Raw genomic sequence first — 9,477 nt, forward strand, 5'->3', positions numbered from 1 at the left:
ACCGCCACTGCACACTACAGGTGGCAGATGCCCGTCACTGTCACTTTATTCTTTATTCTTTTAGTGACAGTTTGAATAAAGGAAGGCCCGATCACACATTGTGACTGTTGGAGTTCCAATTTCTTGTCTCTCTCTTTCTTACTCTTGCTCTCCCTTCATAGCTCTTGCGTGTAAGCATCGATCTGTCTTACCTTTCAACTGGTATCAGAGCTTGGCTTCCCAACTCTTGAGCTTGGCTGGTGGCATTCTCAGCTTCCCATCGACTCCCCACTTGCATTGGGTCTCCTTCCCGACAGCCATAGCCCATTCTCTTGAGCTCCCGTCACTCCCTGGCTTCTCGAGCTTCTTCCTGGCCTATTGAAGCACCATCAGGGCATTGACATTGAGGTATTGCTTCATTATTTCATAGATTTATTTCACTCCACATGTCTAAGTAAACAAGGAAGCCACCATTGAAGCTTCCAATCTTCATATCTCTTTGCAGTGGGTTGTGGGCTACTAGAGGCTTGTTCCAAGGCCTCTTTGGCTCATGTTTGAGCCCTCCAATCTCTCCAGAACTACCACGTGGACCAGTAGGAGCAGCAACATCATCAACTGATCTGTGCTTGATTTTGGATAGATCTCATTCAGCCACACACTAGTCACTTCAGCTCTAGCTCCAGCTTGGCATTAAGCACTTGTTTGGGCTCCATTTCAAGATTTTTGCACATGTATTGATACTTGGCATTGATCCTTTGAGATTAGGCATTGGTTTGGTGGCTGAAAACAGTGTTTTAGGATTATTATAAACAGTCTACAGACATTTGATGCTAATGCTACATTCACAGTTTATGCATATTGCATCCCGATTGATTGGGGGATTGAAGCTACATGTCATGCTATGATTTTGGCCTGATTGTGGGGTTGAAAATACATAGTTTATAATAGTAAATGCATGCTGTATACTCTTGGGCTGAAGCTATCTTTCATGCTTTGACATATGCCTATTGGTTCCGGGTGTATGTATTCGGTTATGCTATGATGTATTGATCATCGAGGGACGACTTCGAGCTTGTCATTGGATCCGGATGCTTTTGGAAGCTTGAGCTTATTTAAGCCTGCACTCACTGACATCCGTCTATGCTTGACAGTGGTCAGTGCTTTGACAATTATATGCTCTTTGGGTACATGCTTACCCGACGCCTACGGCTTGATGCATTTGTCTTGGCACAGTGTACCATGTACTTGTTGAGCTTTAGTGCTCTCTAAAGACTTGGCTTGAATTCTCATTTGCTATTCCGGAATTTTGTATTGGATGTCATTTTGGTTGTCAGAGATCTTTATTGGGATGTATGTCTTGCTCATGGATGCTACCTACAGTTGCTTTGTAGCCGTCATGCTCTTGCGATGCTATTGAGGCATTGTCTTGGTTACTTGTCTTTGGTACTTTGACTTGGTTTGATTGAGCTGTTGAGCTCGTTTATCCGCCTTTTGTGCTAGTGGGTGAGCAAGAGGTTTATGCTATTTGAGCATTTTGTAGATACTTGAAACTTTGGGATCTCTTACACTTAAATATTGCATGGTTCATGCACTGATATCTTGGAGTTGCTTTTGAGCTGAGCTTGGGCTTTGCACTCTTGTGAGCATACACCTACTGGTGTCAGGTCTTGCTAGTGTTATGTATACTTTGCCCTACTGTCCAGGGGGTTTGCCTACTCTCACTGATGGATGCTTTGGTGACATGTTTGGGTGTTTGCTCAGGGTCTTAATGACTGTTTGGTGTGCTGATTTATCCCCGTTTATGGCTGGTCATGTCTTGGCTATCATTGATTAACTTGGTGCAGTGATTTGGTCAATAATTGACTCTCACAGTACCCTACTGTCATTTATTACAACAAGCATATAACTCTAGACTGACATGTGGTTACACTTTTCTTGCCATTTTCTCTCAATTTTGGTGATTTTTTTATCATTTTCTACAGTAAACAGCAACCAGTTTTTGAACCGTCTGCAGTCTTCCAGCCTGCATTTGATCATGCTATTTTCAACATCTCTAAGCTTGATGGTACGAATTACTCTTATTGAAAGATCCAGATTTGGCAGGTGTTGATGCAGAAATCACAGATCAAACCATTGAGGTTGCGCAGGCATCCGCCTGCAACTATGCCAGATGAAGAATGGCTTGAGCTTGATGAGTTATGAAAGTCCACTATTGTATTATCTCTCATAGAACAGGTTCATTACAATGTATTTGAGGAAGAACAAAGTGCATGGCAGTTGTGGGATAAAATCAAGAATCTCTATGACAAGAAAAGTTTAGCGAGTCAGATGTATTGGCTGAAGCAGCTTATGGATCTACGCATGAAGGAGAATGTGACTATGTCTGCTCAATTGAGCCACTTCCATGCTATACTCAAGAACTTGACTTCGCAGGACATCACTTTTACAGAGGATGTCACTCCTCTTTTCTTGCTTGGTACTCTTAATGAGTCATGGGATGTATTCCGCACTCCATTATGTGCCTCTACTGCTACCTTGAAATTATCTGATGTTGAGAGCAATCTTCTGCAGGAAGAGGTTAATCGGAAAAATTTGGATGCCTCTCGTGTGTCGCATGGTATGACAATTAGAGGCAGGAATGATGGATATGGAAAGCATGGCAGTGGCAGTGGCTGTGGACAGGATTCTCAGAAATCTCAGTCCAAGTCTCATGGGAAGTCATGTAGCGAATCCCATGGCAGGAATGCAGATGTTACTTGTCACCATTGTGGAAAAAAGGGCCATATTAGGCCACAATGCCATGAACTGCACAAAGAAGGGCGCAAAGATAAGGGGAAAGACAAAATGCAGGATAAGTCTTCTAATCGCAACATAGTGCCTACAAAGTCCAGTGTTAAAATTGAAGATATCAATGTTAAGGATGTTGATGATGATTATATCCTTGCAGCTTCTTCTAGTGCTTCGCAAATGACAGAAATACACTCTATGTATGCATAGTGTTGGCTCTTGGACTCAGGTGCGTCCTTTCATGTCACACCTTGCCGAGAGTGGTTTCATTCATACCGTACTATTTCAGGTTCTGTGCGCTTGGGTGATGATAGATCTCTTGATATTGTGGGCGTTGGTGATGTTAGGGTGTAGCTTCGTTTTGGTAGTAGTTTTGTTATGTAGGATGAATGTCATGTACCTTCTTTGACACACAGTCTCATGTCAGCTTGATAGCTTGATGACACAGGTTATCATGTATCTTTTGGAGCCCGTTTGGGCCATATGTCTTTGAAGGGAATGAAAATGCTTTTTGGTTTGCAGTACTTACCACCCCTTGATTATGCATGTTTTGATTCATGTGAGCATTGTCTTTATGGCACGTAGATTAGGTCTATGCATAGGAAGTCTGGTAGGCCACGCATGAGTGAGCCCTTGGCATTGGTACATTCGGATGTCTGTGGGCCCATGCCTTGTCAGTCTATGGGTGGTGCAAAGTATTTTGTTACTTTCATAGATGATTTTTCACAGAAAGTTTGGGCTTATCCCATTAAGCTGAAATCTGATGTCTTGGCTGTGTTTCAGAGATGGCTTGCATTGGTTAAGAACCAATCTGGGTATAAGCTAAAATGCCTAAGGACAGATAATGGGGGTGAGTATGTCTCACATTCTTTTGAGCAGTTATGTGATGAGAGGGGTATTAAGCGTCAGTTGACTGCCCCCTACACCCCCTCAGAATGGTTTGGCTGAGTGAATGAATAGAACCATCCAAGAGCGTGTAAGCAATATGCTTAGCCATGGAGGCCTACCACAGAGCTTTCATTACTTTGTCCACGACACGAGAGTTGTACATCTAAGAATGCCTCCTTACTAATAAAATTTTTTGACGATGTATATGTTGCATGTTTCATAATCCAAGATCTCCAAACTTGGAAAAAAAATGCCACTTTTGCTACTAAATGGACTCTCTCCACTAAGCTGAAGTGTGGAGATAAGAAAATATCAATGTACTCTCCTACAATTTCAAGATAAGGTTGTGTTCCCACCATGCTCCTCTCTTTTCTATGTTTTCCATTATTTGCTAGCTCTCCCAAACACCATTGGACTTGCCTACTACACATTCTTTGTGTTGCAACCCAATTTTGACGATCATCTCGCCTAATATCAGCTTCCTTGAGCATATGCTTGTCAACTCAAAAGGAATCATAAACAATGCCAACATGATTCAAGGTAACCCAAACATCACCAGGAGCTAGTTGATGCTTTGGTTTGTCAAGAATATTGACAAGCTTTTTTCCATTATGTATAAAATCTTGATCATGTAGACCGAAAACCTCTCCATTTGATAATTTGGCTGAGAGAGGCAATCCATCCCATTCAATCTTGTATCTGGTGTCATGTTTGTGAACATAATCAGCTAACATTAATTTTCTTTCTCGACTATCTCCATCTGATGCATGTCCAATAATAGGACCTATTGTCGAGGCAAGCTTCTCATCCCACAATGTTGAGATTTCACTCCATTGCCTTTGGACAACACTTGCATTAAACCGATTGCATGTGCAATGAGCAACCACAACTAAGCGCGGAAGTGCTTCATGAAGTGGATTTGCAACAAAGACTCTTGCATAACCACCAATGATACGAGTCTCAAAAGCATCAACAACTACATCATAGCCTACTTTTCCTTCTCCAACTTTAATCATGGACGCAGTCCCACACTCATGGTCTAAAGACTTGTATCCATCAAACCCAATAAGCATATCATCTTTAGGGTTCCACCTACAATCAAAACAAAAAATGTCATAAAATTTAAAAGTTGATCGAGAATATTTTTTATGATCCCAAAAAACAATTTTTGCAATATGTTTACCTTATTGACTTCTTTATGGTAGTCTCATCTTCCACCAAAATAAAGGGAATCTTTCTTGCAATGCCATGTTTTTCTTTCTCCTTCCGATATATTTCAGCAAGGCGTCAAAAATATATCTATGTATACCAGGTATGAAGTAGGTGGCTTGTCTATGGGATCTCTTTGTCGTTGAGAGTGAAGGGCCATTGAGGTTAGTAGTGAGGGAATCATGCAACCTTGGTCCACCCCACATATTTGCAACCTCAAACAAAGCTTTGGTATTTGCATTATATCACTGGCCTCCCTTTGATCGTAACGTATTTGTAGCTATGTCTTGCAAGAAGTCCCTTCCACCAAACTTTCCCAATCTATGGGCTTCTATTATATTGTTACAGAATCTTTTTACATCTCTTCTATTAAGAGACTCCATGTTGGCTTCATGTAAGCTCCTTATTCTCATTGAAACAGCTGCAAGCCGAAGCTTATACTTGCATAGTTTAAAAGTGAGTTCTCTTATATGCTTTTTGGAAACAAGTGTTGTTTGTTTGAGCTCATGTCTAGTGAGATAATCTAATCTTCTTCCAAATCTAGTTCCCCTATCCCCTCTCTTATCTTGGGCTAACTTCTCCCTATATACTCTCATCCTAAAGTCAGAAAGCTTAGGTATACCTTTGCAATGAGCACAAGAGAAGTCTGTGAATGGTTGCCCACTATTTGAAATACGTGGACAATCAACGTGATGAAAACAACCATCTATTTGAAAGCATGTATTTCCATAATTCAGATTTTCCCTAGTAAAAGGCTATTAAAACCAAAGTTTGCCACTACATTGATCATCTAATAAAGATTTCACATTGATGCTCTTCTTGCTGACCTCAATTATGTGACTCCATAAACCCCAACATAACAAGTTTAAACTTTCCAATGAATTTTCATAATCTTTATGGTGATTTAGAGATGAGGCCAATGGATCACCCTGAGTTGAATTTCTAGACTTTGTAGAGACCATGAACTTGCTAAGACATGTTTGTTTTGGATCATCCACTATACCCTTTCGAGGACGTCCACGCAATCTTGTGAGCAATGGCTTGGATTTTTCCTCCTCCTTCAAAAATTCCTTTGTGTGCAATATTGATTTTGTATGCTCTATCAAAATTGTATATAGGTCAAACCTTGAAGGACACAAATGTAGCCACGTGTCATCGTACTTGCACCTTACACGAGCAAAGCTTTTGTCTTTGAAGTCATGTAGGTAGCTTCGACGACCTCAAATCCCAATCAACATGATGTAGCCTTATATTATATAACGAGTTTGATATTAAAAAGCCTAATCTAATGCACAACCTATTTTTCAATTAAAAAAATTGCATATATAAACTCAAACAAAGAAAAAAGATAATACCTTTATGTTTCTCCATGTAAGAATGTAACTTCTCTATGGACATCTCCATTTCTTTCTTATCATCTAGTTCTTGATCAACTACAGTATGTTGTATATCCACTTTTGTAAGCCCTCGAAACATAAGATATTTTTTCTCATGACATTTATTTTGCATGATGTGTGTCCTCATGAAGTTAGAAATACAAGTATATGCGACATGCTTCTCTTCCACCGAGCCCTTCCCATACAACAAGTTACATTCGTTACACCAAACACGAACTCGAGATTCTCCATTGATATCTTCGCTGCGTAATTCAAACCTATCATCCCTTGAGATTGTTGAATGTTTTAACTTTAGCCTTATTCTATTGCATTCATGTTTCCAAGTCTCCAGAGTGCTTGGACTTAACAATTTTCTTTCTAGCTTTGAAGTGAGGTTGCTTAAAGATTCATTTTGATCCTCTAGAGCTTGTTCTAAAAATTGTCGCTTATTTGGAGAATGTGGTTCATTCGTCACACTAGCACACCTCTTGATGCAAACTTGAAGATTATAACTAAGAGTCCACCGCTCCTCTTATTGCTCCTTAATAACATAATTGTCCTCATTGAGGTTAAAAGACCCATCTATGAGCTCATCACCTTCAATTTTTTCACGAATTTGAGAAAAGGTAGGTTCGGATCCATCTTTTCTTAGTCTCACAAGACCTAGATTTTCTTGAGTATCATCGAAAATTACTTGAATCTTGTAAAAATCTCCCATGAAATCCAAATGAAAAATCACTTATTCAATTGTAAAGCTAGTGTTCAACATTAAAATATTCTTCCTGAAGCATATCTTAATTGAACAAGAAAATACGATATTTTTAAGTGTTATCTTTATAGATTATAAAGTGAAAATCATTCTGGAAAGATCGTGGATCTAAAATCTTATTATCAAGATGTGATTGATAATATTAAACTTCATATATGAGTCAAATATCTTGAAGAAACCCATACAAATATTACTCAAGCATTTAAAGCATTTACATTCTATGTGATGGCATGGAGATGGAGTATGATGCTCATGAGATGGTATTATATAGTACAAATCACAGATTGTATTCCATAGAGTTTTACAAAAAATTATGATTTGTTTCGAGCCATCTTTGGATCCATGAGTCATAGAGACTAGTAAAACTAGATTAGATGTTTTACAAAATATGGCCAGAGATTGCAAGATGTGGATTATTTAGTAAGGGTGAGCTAGGATAGGGCCAAGCTCTACGAGCAGTCTTTGTGCCTTTGTAGGATCAGTGCCACACTTTGTCCTCAAAAAGTCATCAAGATCTGCAATGATACTCACATGGCCCTATCATTTGCCAACATGTGGTTCCTTGCCTTGAACTCTATTAGGTGCATGATCTCTTTATCTGGAGCATCTCTTGACTCCCTATGTAACCGCAAGCATTGACCTAAGCACCAAAACTCAATGAGGTAGATGATGAGCCATCCAATTGCATACACATCTGATTCCTTACCATCTGCAGACTGGCATAGTGGGCCATAGATCTCAGGTGCAATCCATGGACTTATTTTTCTCTCCAATGCTCATTTTCATCTATGCTCATCTATAATGTGCATGGGATCATCTACCCCCCCCCCCCCCCCCACATTTCCAGTTGAGGGCTGGTCTTGTCACACCAAAAATAAGCATTAGACCCTAATCTATGATACCAATTCTTGGGGTGCTATCTCTAGTAAAGTCCAATACCATATTGTTAGCATGAAAATCTGAATGGATGACACCAGCATTATGCATGGTCTTCATCCCATCTACCAATGCATGAATAATATTTGGCATGTTTTTTATGGCACCCACAATTCTGGTCATCTCCTCTACACTAGGCACCATGTCAGGACCAGGTGTGAATCCCATTGACGGCTTGTGTAGATGCTTGGTTATTCTTTTGTATTTACATTCTTGAAAATGACCCCACATCAATATATTATTCAATGTACCACCATTGAAGAAGGGAAAGACTGTAACCCAAGGGGGCTCAAAAGTAAAGGCAATGCATCGTACAATTGATGCATTAACTTCTTGCATCCCACGCTCCACTTGAAATTGTTGTAGTTTAGTGTTGTTGGAGCCCTTGTACATTTTAGTGCAATATGCTAAATTTGAAGGAAAATGGCTAATATTGTTTATGGTAGCTTCAACACACTTCCGAAGGCACCTTGGCCAATAACTCTCCCTGGTTTGATAGCATCAAGGGGAATGCCAATTGTTGGTGCACATTGGTGATTCCTCAATGTGCGCAATATAGTTCTTGCCCCTAACAAATCACCTTGTTGCCTGGTGGGATCAAAACTAGGACTTGCACCTATGGTGGTCTTAAGACGCTTTGACAAAGAAATTGCACTAGACAAGTTCTTGGCCCTCTTTGAGTGCACTACCTCCTCTCTCCACTTTGTGTTCCATAAGGCTAGCTTCTCCTTTGATGCAGACGTTGGTGCTAATTCTTTAAGATCTTCTAGAATCTTGGCTGCATTTCCAAGTAGTGTGCAACAAAGATGTAAAATTTTCTCTAAATCCCAAAGCACATCAGTGACTAAGTTTGAAAGCCCTTGTTGTTGCAACATTGTACGCATGGCTGCACATGCCTGATTGCAAAAGATGACAAAAGCAACATCATTACTATTAACAAAGGATAGTTGATGTTCTGTGAAAGATGATATGGCCTCTATCAAGCAAATACGAAGAGCTTTGACAATGTTGAGGGCCATCGTAAATCATAAACTGTGCACAATAAAGAAAGGCAAGCATATAAGCATGATAACAAAGGCTTAAACTGTAACGTGTCCACTAGTATCATCCAGGACACGTCTTAACAGTCCATCGGAAAGGATGTCTAGAAAGCTCCGCCCAGCACTCCCATGGAATGTTATAGGATTTGCAATCTAGGGCTTTCCGCGTCTGCCACGTAGCGGAAGTATTCTGGCCATTCCCACTTAGGATCGACCAGAATTTAGGGTTTTCGTGATTAGTCATTTCCTAACGGCAACTAGCGTCAGACCCAAGCGAACTACTTTACGCAAAAACGCCAGGTCCGAAGCGGATTCACGTTGCACTTGGTTCAAGGAGAATGGGAAAAGAGAGGGATGCAAAGCTCAACCTCTCTGCCATAAGGCATAGTCCCATTCCGTTCCCCTAAAACAACGTAAATCGGGTAAGACATAACTCTAGGTCAACGCTTTTGTTGTTCATGTCCTTTGACGATCATCCCGCTATTCTTCGTGA

The 9,477-nt window shown here is 40.2% G+C and overlaps 1 pseudogene; it reads right to left on the reverse strand.

Moving 5' to 3' along the window:
- Positions 1 to 1,948: 1,948 nt before the first annotated feature.
- Positions 1,949 to 8,963, reverse strand: LOC148038246 (uncharacterized; annotated as a pseudogene).
- Between the last annotated feature and the right edge of the window lie 514 nt (positions 8,964 to 9,477).

This window comes from Lygodium microphyllum, chromosome 3, assembly GCF_053477565.2.
Source record: "Lygodium microphyllum isolate KBCC chromosome 3, Lygodium_microphyllum_v1.1.10, whole genome shotgun sequence".
NCBI classification, from domain to species: Eukaryota; Viridiplantae; Streptophyta; class Polypodiopsida; order Schizaeales; family Lygodiaceae; genus Lygodium; species Lygodium microphyllum.